This window comes from Anas acuta, chromosome 1 (genome assembly GCF_963932015.1).
Source record: "Anas acuta chromosome 1, bAnaAcu1.1, whole genome shotgun sequence".
Taxonomy (NCBI): domain Eukaryota; kingdom Metazoa; phylum Chordata; class Aves; order Anseriformes; family Anatidae; genus Anas; species Anas acuta.
Genome location: NC_088979.1, coordinates 30,371,635 through 30,393,051, shown reverse-complemented (window position 1 = coordinate 30,393,051; position 21,417 = coordinate 30,371,635). Strand labels below are relative to the sequence as shown.

The 21,417-nt window shown below is 45.3% G+C and overlaps 1 long non-coding RNA gene across 1 annotated transcript; it reads left to right on the top strand.

Annotated features, from left to right (window-relative positions):
- The first annotated feature begins 215 nt into the window (after window positions 1–215).
- LOC137853057 (uncharacterized) lies at window positions 216–15,960 on the top strand. Its single transcript, XR_011094203.1, has 4 exons — window positions 216–1,009; window positions 1,418–1,667; window positions 3,203–8,962; window positions 12,232–15,960. It is a non-coding gene; the product is annotated as an uncharacterized lncRNA (long non-coding RNA).
- The last annotated feature ends 5,457 nt before the right edge of the window (window positions 15,961–21,417 follow it).

Genomic DNA, 21,417 nt, shown 5'->3' with positions numbered 1-21,417 from the left:
AAAGCCCCATCTTTCAGAAAGACACTTGAATAGCTCCAGGGAGCTAACAAGGTGGCTCTGACTATATTCAAGTTTTGGTGGCAACACACCACAGACATCATTCAGTCCTGTGTATCTTGTTTCCAGTGTGCTCAGTAACTGGAATCATTACTGTTGGTGGGAGGCTGATCTTCAATTCCCAATCAGGGGGAGCTCTTTTCCATGGAAGTGCCCCTGCCAGTGGGATGCCCAGCAGCATTTTCCTAGCGTTGTGTCTCTAAATAAAGTGCTGTGACCACTTTACTCCTTTTGTTCAGCAGTATGGTAGAAAGCCCTACATACAATGTATTACTTTTTAAATCTACTTTCCAAAAGCCTTGAAATTTGGATAGTTGTCTTTCATGAATGATTGTTTTCCCATTATTTCTCCAAACCCCAGCAATTATTTCTGAGCTACGTGTGATTTCTGCCGTATTTGACAAACAGGTAGAGGTCCCAAAAATCTTGGATTTGAACAAGTTTGGTGCAAGTGGAGGAGAAATGGCAAGTGCAGCATCCAGTCCTGATTAAACATGAGGATGGAGAGAAGAGTGTAAAGAAAAGAGAGGGATGGTGTAGACCACAGAATCACAAAAACTCCACAGCCATATAAACGCCCAAATTTCACAGACGCAGCAGGAAGGCACACAACCACAAGGCACTGGGCTTTGCTCGCCCTTTTGCAGACCAATCTGCAAGCCTGCACTGCAGCAGCTGGGTGGTTGTACAGCCACAACTAGCACAATAGCATGCGTTATGGTGGCTTTATAGCGCTGACGTAAGGTAGGTGGGGAGGTGACACGCCAGGCCCCACACCTACCGTCACGTCATACGCGGTGTCTATGGAAGGCCAGCACCGGTCTCCCGCAAATCCAGGGGCTGTCAAAACGCTCCGTGTGTAATTCTGTGCAAGATAAGCAGTGTGTACATTGCTGCGATGATATCAGAAGTCCTCGGGGCAAGTCATGCCATCTGGGAAGGGCAATCTCGGGTGAGTTTAACTTCTGGAACGGGAAGGTGAGCCTGGCACTGCCATCCCACATCCAGACCGCTTTTAAAAGTTACATTCCTGGAAAGATAGCACAGGTTTCCTTAGGTTGTTTAGTAGAAGAAAGGATCCTGTGAATTCAAGGTTCATTGGTACATGGTGAAACCCTGCCACAGTCAGGTGCAATGGCAGTTGTGGAAGGTTGGGGTACCAAACAGAAGAGCACCCCGCAAACCAGCTGCTCACAACTTTGGGCTTATTCTCTTGCCACCAACCTGATGCTTCAGAAAAAGTTTAAGCAACAGCCTGGGCAGAAGTGGCTATCAAACATGTTTGAAGTTTCTGTGTGTTTTTTTTTTTTGTTGTTGTTTGCTTGCTTGCTCCTTTGGCTTTTATGCATTGCTTCCATAGCAATGATTCCAGCACACAAGGAAAGGTGCAAACCTTTGCTTTGCTGTGGTGAAACCGGCTGCTTTCATTTGGACACCGTCCAACGTGTCCAGAACGGATCCGAGTGAATCTGACGGGGTGTGACACACGTTGTTTTCCCTGGTGGAAGCGAGCCAAGCAAAGAGGCAGTCGCAGACAGAGCCTGTGGGTACCTTCAACCCTCGAGGAGTCTGGCGATCCCAAGAGCCTGGGCACGTCTCTTCTTGGAAAGGTCAGTTTGAGAGCTGGCCTTCATTTCTGCTGGGAGAGCTGTGCCGAAGTCTGCCTGGCTGAGCTAGCATGAGGGGCAAGCAGCAAAATGTCCCACAGCTCTGAGAAATAAATATTGGCACACCGTATGTATCTTGAAATATACAGACCAAGAAACGCATGATTCTGAAAAAAAAAAATTAAAATAAAAAAAATGTACTAATACTTTGGTTTCTGGAAGTGCTGAAATAGCACAACTTTCCGAATGAAAGCCTGGCACTACTGAAATCAGTGGGAGTTTAGTCTGTGACTTTAAAAAAAAAAAAAAAAAAAGGTGATTTCATCATAAACTGTTTTATAGCTTTCACTAGGTAGGGACTACAAAGCGAAACCACATCCCTGTGCGCTAGATAGGTATTTGCCAACTGGGTTTGGGTCGGCTCAGAAAGGAATAAAATTTGCTCTGTTCTTTCCTTTCAGTCCTCTAATTAATTTGTGCTTAGCTCCACACTGCCTTCTTTTGCTGCGAAGAGCAGACATTAAATTGGGATTGTATGTGTTGACAGTCCTGGCTCGAGCCTTCACGCGGGTTGGCTGAGATTTAACAATACATTTTTTTCCCATGGTATTTTCTGTCACATATTTTTTAAACAAGCGCTATTCTGTCAGCTACAGAGGGCAGGAAGAAAAGATGTACTGTAAAGCAGCAAACAAAAGGCAATTTCAGGTTTAGCGTTTGCAAGATTGTATGATTATATTGGCAACTCTCCTTCTCTGTAATCTCCTTATGAAATGTATAGTCTGTTTGCTGTGCTATCCGGAGGAATAAAGGAAATTAAGGAACACTTCATTAAAAAGAATGACTCAATTTACCTTTGGCCACAGCAGCGTAAGCTCTGCTGACATTTTACAGAGTCACTGCCAACAGATCTGGACTTTGGCTTCCATCTGGAGGAAATGGGCACCTGAAAACGAGCCCAACCGGGCACCTACCCCGTGCCACACCGGCTGCGAAACCCCTGGCTCCAGCTGGAAGGGTGCAGCGCCGCGTGGTGTGTCACAGGGCAAATGCTTGGCTGGTGCCATCACCGTGGTACTGCATGCTCAGGAGCAGCCTGATAGAGTAGCCCATTTTTCCACAAGACCAGCCTTACAGAGCAATTGCTGTTGACTCTGTAGGTCTGGGATCGTTCCCTTTGGAATCAATGATAAAATTCCTCTTCTCTTGAACAGGAGCAGCACGGGGCCGTGAAGCCACTGGGCAAAAACCCTACGCACTGCTTTGAAAGTTAAGGAAGCATTAAGGTTGGAATAATAACTTTCATGAAGTGTGACAAAAACCAATGCAATTTGCACCGTCCAGCTATTCCGCCTGTACATGCAGATTATCAGAATCTGGTTATCATATTTAGTAATCCCAGCCTGGCACTGGCTGAAAAAGTGCTTTACAAAACATACAGCCCAGGGCAGGAGACTCCATAAAGTCAATGTTTTTATTGCTTTTTTTTATTGATATAACCCTCTAGTCATGCAGCTTTTCTTTCTACTCATTTAAAGACAGGGGAAAGAGAAGTAGATGATACGAGATGATAACGTAATGCAACGATTGCTGGTTGTCCGCGGAGAAGCACAAACGTGACCCAGGGTTTGGGATAAAGCCAAGAAAACTGCTGAGAAGACAGATCCTTGTTATCACGTGCTGCAGGTTATCGGGGACCCATTGCAGAGCCTAGCTCCCCCACAGAATGGGGGAGAGGATAGAGGAATCATCCTAAAAGAGGAACCTGGACTCCTGCTACCTCAAAGACTTACCAGAAACAAAACAAAAACAGAAAGAGAGAGAGGGAATAGAGAGTGCTGAATCCATTCCTAGACCAAAAGGTCTCTCGGTTGGGGTGGTGGGGCTGTAGCTTTTGCCACCAGTCCATTAGCTTTCGTGTTGCTCCTATTGCTGGTGCCATCAGCACTTAGCTTGAGATGGTGTCCATGCAAGGAGGAGAGAAAGAAGGGGAGATTTTCCTTGCTGCAGCTTGCAGGAGGGCCCTGCGCCCCCATATTCCTGTCCTGCAATCCCAGTAAAGACCATTTCTTCCCAAAGAACTTGCAGAAGAAATATTCACAGAAGAAATTATTTCCAGAAGAACCTCTGGGCATATCCACAGGCAGTGGCTTCTAGGGTTGGACTCCTTCCTGGACAGGGAGGTGAGTGCTTGCAGGCTTTACAAGCTAAAGCAGAAGACCTGGTTAAACACAAACGATGAGGAAAGCTTGGTGGGGTGGGTCAGAAGGAAGAACAACCTTCTAAAATGTATGGGGCAAGGCCTCACTGGCACCTTGGCCGGCTGCAAGGGAAAATGTGCAGCACACGGAGCTGGACTCCCCTTCCAGAGGCCACATACTGAAATAGTCTTTCAAGAGGATTTGCACAAGCCAGACAGACTTATTTTATTTATCTAATAATGCTGGTATTTGTACCTAACCAATATAGGCCGCGGAGTGGGAAGTGCTGAGGCACTTTGCTGAGGGCTCACCGCAGCAGGGAGGCCATGCAGGCCGGTTACGTTTTTACATGCTAGGAGCCTGCTGACTGTAGGATGTATTGAGTTTCAGTGAACATCATGAAATGTTATAATGTACGAGCCTGCACCGACAGGGCATTTCGAAGCGGGCATCCCCTTCAGCAGGAGGATTCAGGCTGCCAACAGGGCCTTTATGCTCACCTAAACCCTGAGATAAATTAGCTCGTTATTGCTTTTTCCCCAGGCACCACAGACAGGGCTTATTGGGTATGTCTATGAGCTGAATGAGGTTGGTACTTTGCCAGCCCTGGTCACAGACCTTTAGTGAAGACATCTCATGCTCTTGCCCGTAAGGAAACGTGCTTCATAAGTGGGTGATCATTACTGAAATACATTTGATAACAGAGGGGTTATCATTCAAACGCTGGGCTCAATAAAGATAGCTGAACAGGCATGGCTATGGCATTGGTGGAAATGGGAAAACATATCTGCGGCAGGTTTCTCTCTTTCTGTTTAAGGTTATAAAACATGAGATGTAATCAACATTTATTTTCCATACCAGAAGTAAAATGGCTTAAATAGTAGCATTCATTATTTTAAATAAGCAATGAAACAAGCAACAAAGCCCCTGTTTTTCATGCTTTTTTAAACAACAAACAAACAAAAAACAACTATCTGTTATTTATGGTCCCACCAGCATTATGTATTATCTGACCATGAAGCACAGCTTGGCTCTAAAAGCTAAATTTTAAGAGGAATACTTTTGGAGGCAGAAAATCTCTTTGCACCTCAGTCTAGAGGGGTTAAAACCCATAGTGTCCACGTCCCAGTGCACTACAGTCTCTGGCCTTGTTGGATATGAGCCATGCTGCCACATAGGGTCAGGGAAACAAGATAATAACACACCTGAAGGATGGCTCTGAAGATGCAGGGTTTAGGAGCAAAGGATCTCAGGTTTTGTGTTTTATGTAACATTAAATGCAGGTGCTGCCCTGGGATCGAGGACTTGAACCTCATGCTCTCATTTTCTATGCTTTCCATGGTCACCAGTGTTGTTAAGAGTGTACCTCCGTGAGTTACACCATTTCACATATCATCAGCAACAAAAAGACTTTCTTGAGGTCATTAATTACAACAGATCCCAAACAGTTGATGTTTTTTGGGGGGCAACTTCCTTTAAGCTAGAAGGCGGACTTCTTGAATTATACCTCTCCTAATTCCAGCTCCCAGGAAATGCACATTCAATTCTTGATTTGGGGAAGCAAACAGCTTTGTTGTATCCTAAATGCCAGCCAGAGGTTAATCCATGATGTCGACCAGAGCATTTTCCATTTGCATTGGTATACTCCTGGAATCACTCTGCTAAGATGCAGCAACTTACGGTAGGGCTCTGCGCTCACAGTTTTTAAGCAATATCTGCCTCCATCCCAGCATTTCTCTCTTCCCAGCAGATGTGATAGAAGCACCGTTCTGCAGGAGCCTGTCTATCCTCCCTGCCAGCTCCGGGTCCAGCCCGCCGCTCGCTGCAGCCACTGGGAAGTTTTCCACGACCTGAGGACAGGCTGGAGCTGGCTCGCACTCTGCTCCTTTAAAGCTGCAAACTGGTTGAGCTAGCACAACCAGCGCTTTGCAGACAACTCAGCAATTACGGGATCATATAACTACAGTAAGAGGCTGAGCTGCAAATTACTGTAATTATGAATATTTCTGTTGCAAGGCAAATTTACAGCCAGATATGTCATGTCAAAATTATTTCATTTTGTGGGTAATTCTAATTTTGCAATACATTTCTAGAACTTCATTTTCCTGTTAAACAGCATATTAATTTGAAGAGTCTATTACAGCGGTTATAGTGGATTATTGTTAGAATTCAGAGGCAGATTATGAAATGCAAACATGCTCCATGGCAGGCTAAATCCTGATCCCAGACAAAATAGCTGAGATGGGAACGGCGATTAATATCATCATAAGGGTGTTGGGCAGTGTCTGAGGAGAGGCTCGGTTCCCTGCCAGGGGACTGTTTTTTAAGTACATCTGCCCATATCCCAAACCTTGCATTCAGACTCCTTCTGGAGTTCACCCAGGCATTGCTAACGATGATGCCTCGCAGGGGACGTGGTGTGAAGGAGCTCTTGGCTTCTCCCGGCCCCATCCGTGACTGACACGGGGCAAATGCAGGGATTTAACCCGGCTCTCCCTCCCGCACCGGCTGCCAGTGGAAAGAGCCGTGACTCGGGGCTGACCGGGTCACCGCCAAAAGTAGGAACGACCTTGTCAACTTTGTCATCGTATCTGGTTACGTGGCGCGGGAGGAGGCCAAAATCACCCCCTCCCCTCGCCGGTTTGCTCATTAGCAGTTCACAGGACGGGCTTGACCCTCGTTTCCCCTGCAGACACCTCTGCCACGTACCGAAGCGGGTCTGAGGCACGCGTGGCATGTGGGGCCAAGCCCTGGGGTACACTCACGGCCAGGCCCAGGTGGAGCTGGTGACCGAGGTGGTTTTCTTGGGGAAGAGCTGTAGGTGAGATGGCTCTTTTGCCCCCCGAGATGGTGGTTTGGGGTGCTTCTGCCCTGCGTTATTCCCCGCCAGTTCACAGCTGCTCCCTGCAGTGTGTGCGGTATTCACAGATTATTGTCACATAAATATTTGCCTCTCCAGGCGAACGCTGATAAAGCCTCTGTGATCCAGGCTTTCATCTGCAACTGCCAGGCAACTGGGCTCTCCATTCCCAAACACTGTGAAGTCCAAGGAGCCCCACAGCGGAGCTGGAAGTGGCCTTTGTAGGGTCCCTCTTGCCCCCACGGACACTTCCCAAGAGCTGTTTTGTTCCAGCAGCAAAATCAGGAGACCCTCTCCAAGAACGAGCCTCACAAGCAAGTGCCTGGGACAGAAAGCTCTGCCATGTGCAGTGGCAATGGGGTAGAAATGATTTTTTGGACCCTAAAAGGGTTTAATGAAGAGCAGGGACTAAAATGGTATATTAAAATATCGACATATCGTTAACTCCTGCATTACGCCCTAGCCAAAGCACTTAGTAGCAGTACTGCATGGAGCCTGACATTACAAAGGACCATCCCCTCCAAAGAGGATAATTCCCATCAGACCTTACAGTCCCATTCTTGAGGTATCAATTATTTATCCTGTGCACTCCAAAAGTCAGCGAGTCCTTTAGATATGAGGGAAGACTGCTAAACAAGCTGCTGATCAGGACAGTGAAATGTTAGTCTTTCCCCATGGGATGCTGCCCACAATTTCACCCATGAACTGGGCAAGGAGGGAAGGTGCTGGTCCTCTCAAAATTTCCTTCTGATGCTCACCTGCACGGCCAGCTTCTCCAGGGCATCCTTCCCCTGCCGAGCAGCTCCACTCAGACATAAATGCTGTCCTTCTTCCTCACGCACGGCAAACTAGATTAAATTCTTCATGAAATTAACTAGCGATCTCTCACAATTAAACTCATAATTAATGTAAATAGTCAATTTAATATATACCCAAGAGGAGATGTTTATTTAAATGCGCTCTTACTGGTCATTTATATTCTATTGCATTACATTAGGCTGGAAGATCCATCTAAGCTTGCCCGAGACTTCTCATTAAATACAATTGTAACAGGAGTTACAATGCAGATTTTTTTTTCATGCCAATTATCTGCCCCAAGCAAGACATCCAACTATTTTAGCTACCTGTAAGAGTAAAAATAGAAAAAATGCAGATGATTTCTTGTGACATAAATGTTCCCTATATTCCCTTTGAACATGTGAGGGGAAAACCTAAGCATTTTTTCAAGTTCCAGAGTGTAAAATGAGAGTGTATTTGAGATTGATTTTCTTGTTTTTGTCTCAGACCTCACATTTGCACTGGACTGCTCCAACTAAGGGGCAAATATCATGGTAGCTATTCTAGTTGTACAAAAAATACTCATCTCAGGATATGTCTGCTTGCTGAAGTGCCCATGGCCTAAATCAGTGCCCATCGTCCAAGCTCGCCTACTCTCCGTGGAGATGCCTGAATACCCCCTGGACAACTCACTTAGAAAAATCACTTCTTTGCAGCTCAGGTCAGAAGCAATCACTCCACCCCGTGGAGTGATTCCACCCCATCTATCTATCTTTCTGTTTACCAACGAAACTACCATCTAGGACCATGCCTATGGAGGCAGCTTAACCTGCTCTCAGACTCCAAAAAAATCACTTTTGCACATTATTTATCTGCAAGTAAAACTCTCTATTCTGAAAAGTGGAGTTGTAGCTCCCAAGTCCAGGCCCTCTTGCATCCCAATTGTGCTCAGAAACCTGCTTCTGGCATGGCACAGCACATTGTGTAGGCACAAAAAGTAGCCAGAACCTGGGACTTGAGCAGAAACACTTCCTAATGATGCTGTGTGCACTGCAAAGTAATTTCTGGAACCCAAACTATGTAAATAAAGTCTTCGTCTGACCTCTTTCTCCCCTCTCAGTTCCCAACCTTATAAATAACTCTTACTTCCACCTTCAGATTTTTTCCAGAGCTCTGCTGAGGCTTTTGGTCTGCCTATTTTTAGCTTTGCATTTATTGACAGTGGTTTCCTTCTCGTCTGCCTATTCAGGCTGCAGCCTGGAGAATCAAGAGGTTACTCTCTTTCCCCAAATTGGCTTTTCCGTGGACAGATCTGTAAAATTTCTGAAGACAAAAAGAGAGGTCACCTTTTCTTTCCGTCCCACCTGGCATACACATCCTCTGTGAGCCACCATGGGACTCACTCACTGGCTGCCTCCAAAAACTTCCCGAGACACGAGAACATGCTCCTTGATACCCAGGTACAATCAGTCCTCTCTGGGGAAGGCAGCAAGGAAGACGTTAATGCGCATAAAGAGGAGTAGGAGGGCAGGATGTATTTTAGATAACTCCAGTCAAAGAAAAAATATATATATTATCAGTAATGGTTCAAAATGTGTAGGAAAACTGCTAGAATAATAGCAGGTATTTTTTCCTGTTTCTCAGCAGACGGAATCAAATAACTAGCTTCGTACTATGCATGTTAACTGGATATAAATTGCTGTTAGTTGGGCAAATTTCTTGCTGGGTGGTTGGAGGTGCATGATGGCCTGCGTGGGATCACGCAGGTTTAGCGTGCTTCAAAAGTGCACAGGGTATATTCATCCAGCTAACAGAGCCTGAGAAAAGGCACAGGCAGATCCCATAAAACGTGTCTTTTTCTGAATCCCATTAACCAAAAGGAGGTTAAAAACCCCACGCAGTCTTAGCAGCAGATTTTTTTTTTTTTACAGTGGTAGTCTTTCCTTGTGGGGTAATAATGCAGAAAAAATGGAAAATGATGATAGCGTCAATTTAAGCCATAAAAAAGATAATTGTTTGATGAACCTACTCATTTATATAAACTGTTCTGTTTGCTCGGTGCTCTGCTTCAGGCACAAAAGTTTAGACAAATCCAACGCGAGGGCTAAAACGACAGAAGAAGTTGTAAATTGTTGTAAAAATTGATTTTACAGAGATACGTGCTGTAAGGCCCGATTTTCAGAGACACGCTTAAAGTAGGACACATGATTAAAGAACTTGCTGAATCAGAGATTTTGTGCACAAAAGACCAGTTATGCAGCTAACTGGCTGTGCAAATAGACAGCGTGGTTTCCTTATGCAGTTGTAACTGCATACAGAAAAGCTACTTGTTCATCGCTGCTACAACGTGCATGAGGGCTAATTGGGAAAATGTGGTGTTTGGTATGGCCACAGATTCACAGATTTTCCACTGTGAGTTGAATTTTGGCTCCCACCTTGTCTCTCTACCAGGAAGTTCTGCTTTGAAAAGCCAGCAGGATAGCTGAAGTCTGTGGTGGATTGATCCTCCAAGACTTGAAGTGACTCAGACGCTTGGGGTGTTGGGCTATCCATTGAGCAGGACGGAAAACCACGCTCTGGGCAGCATCCTTGGTGGGCACCATCCTTTCTGTGCCAGCAGAGCCAAGGCTGGGTGACCAGTGAGGGGTCAGGGTATTGGCAGTGGCTGGAGGATGTCACAGCAATCTGACTTCGGGGCCATGGAGAGGAAGTAGAAATCAAGTCAGCAGGGAGAGGTCGTGCCCATGTAACCTGAGACGTGAGGTGTGAATACTCCTTCGTAAGCGAACACACAGTCAATGAAGAGATTTCAGAGTCCACTTTCCTACAGGCCCTTCCTGGGTGTACCCCACCTTGCAGCTCCACGTTCCTTCGGCATGGTTTTGTGTGTGCATTGTACAGATTCAAAGCAACATCTCCTACCACACCCTCGAATGAATAGCTTGGACAGACGATAAGGCAGATGTGTAAGACATTTGTGGTATGAAATGCTACTGAATAAGCAAGCAGCTGTATACTGATCTGGCTTCATTTTCCAGATGGTCGCAGCAAGCAGCATCCTGCAGAGAGCATTGTAATGGTCAAGTCCTGAGCTGACAAAGGCTGAGTAAGTGTAATAATATCTGCGACTTGAAAGCAAGGATTGTACAATTCCTGCCAAGAACAGATGGCAAGATAGTGTTCTTAGCCACAGCTGATACCGACCTAGTAGCAGGAACCACAGATCTTTATTGCAAACATATCTTATGACAATTGATGCAATCCCTTAATCAAAGAGCCTTGACTGTTCCTCTGGTTAATTCCCCCATCCAATTGACATTACCAGGCAGTGTCTGGTATAAGGCTTAGCCACATAAGCAGCTCCTAGATTCCTATCTCTTGAGGATGCTGGCTCGTATCGTGCATTACATCAGCCTGGTCAGATTAGATGGAGAAAGGGGCTTTATTCAGACTCCTGATCAGAAGTGCCTCGCGTAGAAACTGTGATCCTAACAGATAAAAGGACTGATGAGTGATCCAGATCGCAGACCTCATGGCATCAAGAGACGTTCTTGGGGCACATAAATCAGGCAGGTCCTCTTCTGAAAGTGCCTCACAGGGCCACAGAGACTCCTTGTCTCATACATCTCAACACAATCTGTGGCTAAGACTTTCCGTGAGGGTCCCCCTGGGAAAACCACGTGAGTCCCACGTCTCGATGAGCTCAGTGTAGGCACTCAACCAGTGTTTCAGGTCAGCTGATGAAGGGCAACTTGATCAGCTCCTACAGACTGCTTCCATCCATGGACTCGTGCCCTTCATCCAGGCAAGGGAAACTATTTCAGCAGCGATTAGCCAGCTAGAGCAAAGTTGCCTCCTCGTTAGCCTTCACTTCAGTCTGAGCTGTACCTTTAAATACATGATAATGAATTACAATTAAAAATATTCTTTAATATGAATGTTAAAAGGTACTGGTTAGAACATGCTAACTAATGCATTTTAGAATAATGCCTTTTGTCTTAAACTAAACAAGTACTCCCCAGCCGTAAGGAAACACCCCCAGTGCTTCATTCTCCATTCATTCTAGCTTTCCGTTTGGCTATACGTGCACTCTCCTTTCTTTTCCCACGAGATCTTCCATATTTATACTTGCTTTGGGAAGCTGTTGCTCTCCATCCTACCATACATAATACCCAGCCTGTGAAATCGTGTTTGCCCTTGACCATTCACCCTGAAGCCAGCAAAGAAAGATGTGAAAGGTGAGGAGGGAAGGGAAGAAGGAATGGCTTTTAAAGAGATACCCCTACCCCTAAAATGTGCTTCAGCCAACCTCCAGCCATCCTCCCAGACCCCAGCAAATGCTGGAGAGATGCTGGTGGCCCCAGGGAGAGCCCAGGGCTGCTGTCTGCTCTGGGGTCCAGCTCTCCATGCCCAGAGCAATGCCAGGCTGGGGGTGCAACTCCTTCAGGCTGTGCCTGTCTGAAGGACACCACCAAACTGACCCACAAAGCAATCTTTTATGGCATCAAGGAACACACGTTCATTTACAAACCCCACAAATTTAAAAACAAAAGCAGCACATGAAATGCCGATTGCAGTTTTAAGAGGGATGGCTGCTCCTCTTCCATCTGTGTTGCTTTTTGTCTTTTCTGCCATGCATTTATACAAACAGTCGGGGCCGGGAGGGATGGGGGGGAGGGGGTCATCATTGCTATTGTTTTCTTTTCAGATTAAAACCTTATCCTTGCAGATCAGGCAAAACATCAGCTGAAACACTCTCGGCGCCATCAGAGTCCGAATCTGCCTCTGAGGCTGCGGACAGGGCGTTCGCCTTCCCGTTTCTGTAGCTCAGCGGAGCCTTGGGTTCCCAAAAACCCCAGTGCCTGTCTTTGATCGCCTGCTCTCTGCTTTATTAAGATGCACAGACAATACTGCTGCAAACACCAGTGGGGATAGAAAGAGCCTGCACATACCAGCTGAAAAATAACAAAGTGACATTCACTCAGAAAATGAAACATAATACAACTGGGGGAAAAGCAGCTGAAACGCAGATGTTCAAGGGGATGAGAAACCTAGAAAGTCAGGGCTCTGGAGGAGAGCTGGGGGTGGCAGGAAGCGAAGGATGCACCGAAAGGAAACGCTGCAGATGGTTTTGACCTGGTGTTACGTGTTCCCCCGTGGTGACAGGGTGGTGATGGTGGTACACGCTGGAGCTTCTTGCTCGTGCACGATGCCAAGGCCATAAAGTTGGGTGAGGCTTCTCCATGCTGGAGCCAAGCTGCAGTCTGCTTCCCCTGGGGCTCTTCTGGGTTACACACCGTCACTCTGGCAATCCAAGCACATCTCTTTTCCTTCTTGAATGGTGCAAAGAGAGCTGAACTGGTCAAAAATAGTCAAAAATGGTCAGGAAAGATGTCTTCCTCTGTTACCTGCTTCTCTTTCCTACCCACAAAACCCAGACCCTGTGTGTAGGGTCTGCAGAGCTCTTACACACTCCCTGGGGATAATTTATCACACCCAAATCTTCTGGTGAAATACGGCTGCTGCTGAACCTTTATGACAGCTGCAGGAGTTAGAAAATATCAATGAATCCTAGCCTGAAGGAACTGCTTTGCCTCCTTCTGTGCAGCTGAGGCGCACACAGAGGGCAAGGAGCCTCATTTCCCAGGCCTACTTCAGCTCATTGCACAGGAGTATGCTCAAAACACGATAGGAAAAAAATGAAAAGCAGTACTAAAAGGTAAGTGAAACGCATACTCCATCTCTCTCTTGCACCCAGAATATAATATAAAAGGAAGAAGAGATTTTACACAGATCTTTTAATTTCTCTTTGCTGGAAGCTCAGCCTCCTTTTCCTTGGACTGTCCTTGCTCACAGCTGAGGATCTCGTGTGACACAAGGCACTCCCCGTGCCCACATGCCTGGATGTCTTCCCCAACATCTTTAACTTGCAAGGGCTTTACAACAGCTCTGCTTACAGCCCTTCGTCTACATCTTTTGGAGCATTTTCCCATCCACTGCTGGTGTCCCTATAGCTGTGTGCCCATTCAGAGGGCTCTTGCTCATTTCAGAGAAGTTTTTGAATCGTTTCCCATCCTCATCTACTTCTAAAAGCAGAATGAGAAGTGTTATGTATAAATACGGTTTAAGGAAGTTGGTGTAACTACCTTTGATCTCATTTTTTTTTTCATACTTTTCCAGAGGAACCAGGATAATGTTTTCTGGTGGGTGTTTGCTGAGACTGTCAATTTTTTCGTTACGTGGTTCTGTTTTCTGGATAAAGGTGAGAGAGATCCATGATTTTCCCAAGTTATTTTCATTTGCAGACATCTATCCAAGGGAGGTAACAGCACTGAAATAAAGAATTGAAGCCTACTAAGGGCTCGCTAGCCTTCACTGCTTTCTATGAACTTTTTCAAAGCCATTCCCTGGTGTCCAGGAAAGCACTGGGCTTGACTATGTTCTGGAAAAAAAAATAAAATAAAAAAATAAAAATAAAAATAAAAAATCTGAAGACGGCTCCATGTTATAATTGTCCAGGCCCAAGACGTTTGAAGGAACAATGTCTTCTTTCAGATTCCCACCATGGTGATCTCGCGTCCGGCTGTGCGGCCGTGCGGGGGTCTGAGCATCGCATGGCCCAGATTCCTTCCCTGACTTGCAATTGTTCTGCTGTGTGACCTATCTCCGTCATCGCTCCCCATAGCCCTGATTGCTGTCGCCCTCGAGTCCTGGGAAAGGCACTTAACCTCCCCGAGGTTCAGTTGTGACCTCTGTGAAAGAAATTGCTCCAGAGCCTCACGCGAGGAGCACTCTGAAAGCTGGGAATGAGCTGCTTTTGCTCGTTAGCGGGAGCTGGAAGGAGTTAAAAGGGGAGCAAGGAACAGCAGATGACCCTGATAATGCTTTCTGAAGTCTGAGCTGGGCCAGGCTGTGGCGTCCCGTTACCTGACCTGCCTGTTTCCTGAGCCCATGGCAGCTGCGCATCTCCCCGCCGTGCTGGCTGGCAGGGCCCCAAGCGTGCACGAGGCATTTCGGCTCCTTGCCCTGTGCTCTCACACCCAGATGTTCGCAGGGAACATACCGAACATTTTCATTGCTTTTTTTTTTTTTTGTTCGTCCCCAGGCCTCTCTGGACAAGCCAAGTTTCTTCCCAGCCCTCCTGGTGCTGAATAAGCCCACCTTCTGGTGCGCTATTGCATCGTGTGAATTCAGCCCCAATTGTCCGCCCTGAAAATTTCAGAATTGCTGAATGAATTCCTTCCTCCACATGAAGGAAGTTCTCTCCTTTGTTTAAGGACTGTGGCACATTACAGCAAGTTTCCTGTTAAAATGCCTCTCTCATCCCAGTAACCCTTTGTGTTCTCCAAAACTCGTCTCACAAACCGCAGAAGGAATGCAGTCTTACGTGTAATGCTTTTGAGCATTTCGGTAGTAACAACTCATTCCTCTCCAAGGAGCAGGGTAAATGCAAAGAGCAATTACCCTAAAATCATTTTCCACCAATAGTCTCAATTTCTGCATTTTATTGTGTCACGTACAGATGTGCTTCTGCTTTGCTCTTGAAGAATGAGATGAATCGGCTCAGGGAGAGGAAGCACGGGTTTAATTTTAGCTCTTTGGTACATTTTGAAACTAAATGCAATTGCTTTTATCATGATTCCTCATGTTCAGACTACTACTGTTTATTCACCATGTAGGAAGCCTTCCATAATGTGAATATACAGTGATACATGACATTAACAGAATATTTCCTGAGAAGCAATCAATAACAATTTGTTAACACTATCACACTCTTTAAATGTCCTAATTTTTAAGAAGTCATCAATTATGTGATCAAGTTGTCATTTATTTCCTAAATACCATCTACAGTAACAAGATAGCGATTTACATTTTTTGGTATGACAAAAAAAATATAGAAAATAATTCAGCTTTGCTCGCATCCCTTCTCTGTGTGTGCTGTTTGACTCACTGCACAGTATCCTAAAAATGTTTTCCGATAATTCCATCTCTGGAACTATAAGTGAATGAGACCCCTGAATTTCTGAGAGTGTCAGCAAATTTTTGCTGTACAAGCAAAAGAAAAAATAACAGTAATTACATTAAGTGTCACTGGGACACAAAATTGCCAAAACGAGAGCGAAATCTCAAACAGAGGTATAGTTTGGAGGGGAGACATAATGGTGCTGCTGAAAGACAAGTAGCCATCACGTATATGCAAGACTTTTCTATTTTGATTGTTTTTCTCTTACTCTTTCCCATTTTGTTATCCAGCTTCACTGAATGTCAAGGAAGCAGCCAGTCCCATCATACATGTTAATACAGTACTAGGTGAAAGGTACCACAACATCACTGGGAAAAAAATAAATAAATAAAAATAAATAAATTATTTAAAAAAAAAAAAAAACATGAAAAATAAAATCTCGTAACAAATTAATTTGCTTCCCACTTGAAATACAATGAAAATGTTGCATTAGCAAATAATCTGGTGGCTTATAAAATATGTGCTTCTTAGCATTAAGAAGTAGAAGAAACATGCAGCATAAAACAACTTGAGGTCAATAAGGTATTATATTGCAGCTTATGGATGGAATTAAGTCTCAGGCTCACAGTTTTTAAATGGTGCTGCACTTAATAAAATATGCTTCTTTTTTTAAAAGTTATATTGCCTATTATGTTTCAAAGGCAGAAAGACTCAAGTTTTAGAGCATCTCATTTCAGCTTGCAATCTGCGTATTCTCTGCTTTTCCACTTTCATCCTGATTTTTGATAGCTAGAGAAGATAATTAAAAGATCGGAATTAGCTGAGGGTGAGCGTTATGACCAGCAAGCTCCCTGGAGGAAGGTCTTTAAAACCACAAGATGGATGAGAAGCGATACGGATGCATGCTAACATTATTATTCTTTCCATTAAGCCATTTACTGCTCTTGATCTGTGACAGAACTCCCACTGATGTCGAATGAGGATGAACGCATTGATCCAGGGGGAAGAAAAGGCTCTTGCAGGAGGAGTATATATTTTTTTTTTCTTTCTCCCTCTGTGACAGAGAATTGATCAAAGTGCCAGCTCTTGGGCTGCAGAGTTTGTCACAGGAAACTTGAGGCCTGATCCAACTTGAGGCCTCCACCAGCCTTCACTCATTCCAATGAGAAAAAAAATGGACACCACGATGGTGGATGGCTGAAACTGCTGGGTTGGAAGCACTCAGGGTCTGGAAGTGGCCCTCAGGAGGCTGTGGTGATGGGCGCTGCAGGGCCTGGTGAGGAGAAGGAAGGACGGGCTCCTCGTGCCACTCTCTGGGATGTAGCAGCAAGGAGCATCATGACCTGTTGCACAGACAACACGACCCAAAACATATCAGATATCCCGAGGTCTTTAACCACCAGCCCAGAAGGCTTGCATGGACTTGAAACCTGGCAATATTCAGCGTTGGGCATGGCCAAAAGGGCGAGGTGGGAGCTCACCCCACTCCACGCAGCCCTCATGCTCTGGAGGCTTCCAGGCCCAGCAAACTCTGGCCATTTTGCCCTCCGAGTAAAGTCTGATTTATACTCATCCCCCACATGTATAGCATTTGTTTATTTCTGTAATATATTAAAATACAGCAACATTCCATACTTGGGGGGGAGCTTAGAGGGAGAGTAATGACTTACACATGTACTGTGCTACATTGGATGTCTTCCAGTATCATAAATAAGAAGGAAAGCAAGATTTTACAGCTCAGCCATTAATGAGAACAGTCCACTATCACATATGGAAAAATACTTTAGTCAGTAAAAGCTGAGACAACACTGATGGCATTTAGCTGTCCGGCATGAATCATCTTCATAGAATAAATTCCAAGATAAAATATTATATCTTTAGTTGATTTGTAGCCTCATTGCAGGCAGATGCAAATAAATGTTGGCATTGGTATGTTCTAAAACTGGCTAGCACAGCTCTAGAAATAAGTTAATTAAACTGTAGGTGCTGGACAAGCACATGCTTTCAAGGCTTAAACCTTCCAGGTGTTCTTTTGTGTTACCTGCAGGTGCTTTTTCCCCCCTCTCCATGCTAGGTGGTTTGCAGAATGGAAAACTGAATGAACGCTGCAGGTGAGTCAGGGCTCTTTTAAGAAACAGGCATGGCTGACAACTTCTTTACAGAATTATATATATATATTAAAAAAAAAAAAAAAAGTCCTAAGGAAGGCATTTAAACAGTGAAGTGAAAATAGTCTGTATGGCAGAAATGGAGATTCAAGAACCATTCACCTCTCAGATGTGGGTTACACCGATGCCTCTATCCGCCACCCCCAGGGAGCGAAGCACTGTACTTTTTCACATTTTTTGCTGCTAACAGAAGCGTTTTCCAGCCTCTCCCACGAAATTCCTCTCCAGGCTTGTTTATGGCCCTCACTCTCCAGGACTCCGATTATCTTCATCTGCCGTCTCGCACAGCGCTGAACCTGCTCTGAAAGCCTGCAGGCACCCACAGCTGCCGAGCTGGGAGCTTTATATTTGAAGCAGGCTCCCTCCGCGGAGAGCACGTGGAGATGTGTGCCTCTGAGGGGTGTTTTGGGTCTGAATCATGCCTGAAAGAGCCTCTTTCTCCCATGCATCTCCATGATATGCTCACTGCTAGCTGGGGAGGGCCTGGCCACCAGTGCCTACGTGGGCTTTAAGTGCCTGAGCACCTGTGTGGATCCGAGCCCTTTGACCTTCCCAAATGAGCTGGTTGGGCTTCATGCCTGCCTCCACATGCAATGCTGTTAGTAAAATAAGAGCTCGCAGTCATCGATACTTTCTGCAGCTAGTCATTAACGTTGCTTGCATGCATTTGCCCATGCCTCAGGAGAATCAAAGGACAAGTTTTGCATAAAAACATTAGCACAGCCATCATCAGTAAACTGCCAATTTTTCTTAGCATTCAGTGCATGCCTTTAAATGTTCTCCAAGCTGTGCCACTCTGAGCAGGTGCCAGCACACTCCTCTGACTGCAGTAACTTGCACCACAATAAATGTAAGCAAAGTCTGAGATCAGGTTGCACCTGTGGCTCAGCCTTTTCTCACTAATTTAATCTAACAAAGATATTTTATTTCATTTCTTTAAAATATTAAAGAGAAAAAAAAAAAAAAAAAAAAGTAGTGGTGTGCTGTGAAGTGCTTGTACTAGGAAATAACATGTAGCTTTTAGAACCTGAAAAATCTGAATTCTTCCCTGGGCTTCCAAGAGGATCTGGTTTCATAACCTGCGAGCACTGATCTTCAGTCTGCAACAAACAGCAGAGCTATCCTTGTGCTCCTTACCCACTAAGTGTGTTTTGGTGATACCTCAGGGGCTTTGAGCAACCTAGTCTGGTGGGAGGTGTCCCTGCCCATGGCAGGGGGTTGGAACTGGGTGATCTTTAAGGTCCCTTCCAACCCAACCAAGCCCTTCTGTGATTCTCTGATTCTACAGCTCCAGGCCTGGGTCCTTTTTTCATTAACCTTGAAGAATGCTTGACGTCAGCTGTCCATTTGATAGGCACAACGAGTACCCATCTCACCTTTTGTGTTGACTCCATCAGATAAGGACTTCTCTGCCATGGACAGAAACCATGGGCTCTCAAGAGAGCTCCTTTGAGAGCACTATCCCTAGGGCAGAAGCTCTCAGTAAAGCCAAGCTGAGCATTTCTAAATAAGCATGATAAATATGGGAGAAGGACTGATTCTGGAGCGTTATATGGGTGAGAAGAAGCAGGAACAGGAACAGAAAGGTTAAACATATAGACAAAAATAAATGGGTCGGTGTATTGGGCCAAGCCACCTAATTCAGTACAAACTTGTCTGAACTCAAGCCAGGAGACTGCAGCGTAGTGAACCTGATATATCAGTGAGGACAGGCATACACTCAGCCACAACCCTAAAAAGATTGTTTTTCCTAAATATAATCATAGAATCATTAAGCTTGGAAAAGCCCTCCAAGATCACCTGGTCCAACCATCACCCTACAACCAATGTCACCCACTGAACCATGTCCCTAATAGCTGCTTATGCTAAACAGGAGAGTTACAACAACTTTCTAGCCCTGCCATACTCACTGAGATTTTCATCTGCACAGGGACTGAAGCATATTTTGGGTATCTGAAGCCTCTCTGTTCCTTTTCAGTTCCCAGCTTTGCTCAGCTATGGTCTTAGTAAGAAGCGCACAACAATCCATTTGCTTGGATACATAATTGCATTCTGACAAGATTTCCTTATAAAGCCATATTATTGATCAAATTAAAAGTATTTTTCTATAGAGTCATCGCTATATGTTATGCCAGACCTCAGATTTATTTTGGATACTGCCAGCAGGAAACTTTGTTAATGGAATAGAAAAGGGAATTGCACAAATTCTTACTTTATACTATAGAAAAAGATTTGCATCCAAGCCATATTGGATTTTGGGGAAATTCAAGCACTTCACCTCTCTTTTTGTTCTTTGTGAACAAATACCAGGAAGGAGGAAATTAGCTTCTTGACATGATGGAGCAGAAATTGCTGGATCATTTTTATACCATAAATGCCACGAGGAAACGTCAAGTAAATCAGTCAAAATACTCCAAAGGAGTTGCTGCCCATGGATCAGGCTGCTAGATACTCAGCCCTCCCGCGTTCCACTTGGTGAGGATGTAGGGGCCTGGGATTGACAGGGAAGTATGTTTTCCACCCAGCCATTTTTCTCACAAACGTTGCCTAGCTAATTCATCGCGTAATTTCTACCCCTCTCTAGCCTCTGCAATTTGTTAGGTGCCTGAATGCTTTCCTTCTTTGATTAAGAGCGCAAACTTTGGGAGAGAAATACAATATTCCCTTTGTTTTTGTGCAGCACCACACACAAGAATAGGACTCGATAGGTAATTAGAATAATGATGTTAATGGTCTAGCAAGGAGAATGAGCTCTTGACTGTCATCACGAAGTATCACTCGCATTAGGTATTAAGGGGGTACTGCAGAGTGGAGGTCATTGTCTCTGCAGGTGACCAGCAATTTAACAGTAGTGCATTATGCTTGCTTTCCATCTCCACGAAGGCTGGCATGTGGCATATTTTTCATGAATCTCATTGGGGTGACTACAAATCTCTCCTTCAGATCGTTCAGATAAGCAGAGATGTCTTGGGGTGCCAGGAAGACATTCTTTTCTCCAGCCAAGTAATAGGTGGGGTGATAGCAAGGGCCTCCACAGGCTGGAGAAATGGTCCAACTCTGATGAAGTCCAGCACAGAGGAAAGCAGACCTGGGATCCTGGTGGCCAGTAGCACCTGGTGGCAGCAGCAGAGCTCACCATCCCCGTGGGCTGGCATGCAGCCAGCCCTCTTCCCTCCCTGTGCCCTGCATTGGGTGACCGGCCACATTGCCCATCGGCTGAGTTGCCACTTCCAAGCGGGATAAATATTTGCCCCGTTCACCATGTGCTGCTCTGAGCATGGCAATCCCCTTCCAGCTTGTCTCCATGGGGTCTCCAGGCGGGCTTGGGTACGTGACTCGTCCTGAGACAGAAGGAGGAAAGGGAGCTGCAGCAAACGGCGCTCGCTCGGCCCGCAGATTCCTTCTGCACGAGCTAAGTTTGGGCACGGAGCTCTTAAATAAGCTCTTGAACTTTTCCATTCCCTTTTTGGGCTAGATTATGCGAGAGGCTGAGGCACATAACTACCTGGCTGCTCTCATCAGCAGGGGATGTTCAGCATCTTGCAGGCTCTTCGGGTACACATCGCGCACGTGGAGGGCAGGCCAGTGTTCAGCAGACGTGGGAATTTGTGCCTACTGCTCATGTGTGAAACGGGGGAAAAAACAAAAACAAAAACAACACAAAACACTTCTATTCATATCTACTACCAATGGGATGTCACAAAAAAACATCAGACTAATGAGGCACTTCATAGCAAAACTCAGACAAGACTTTTGTTGCAGACAAATCAGTCTCCGTTTTAAC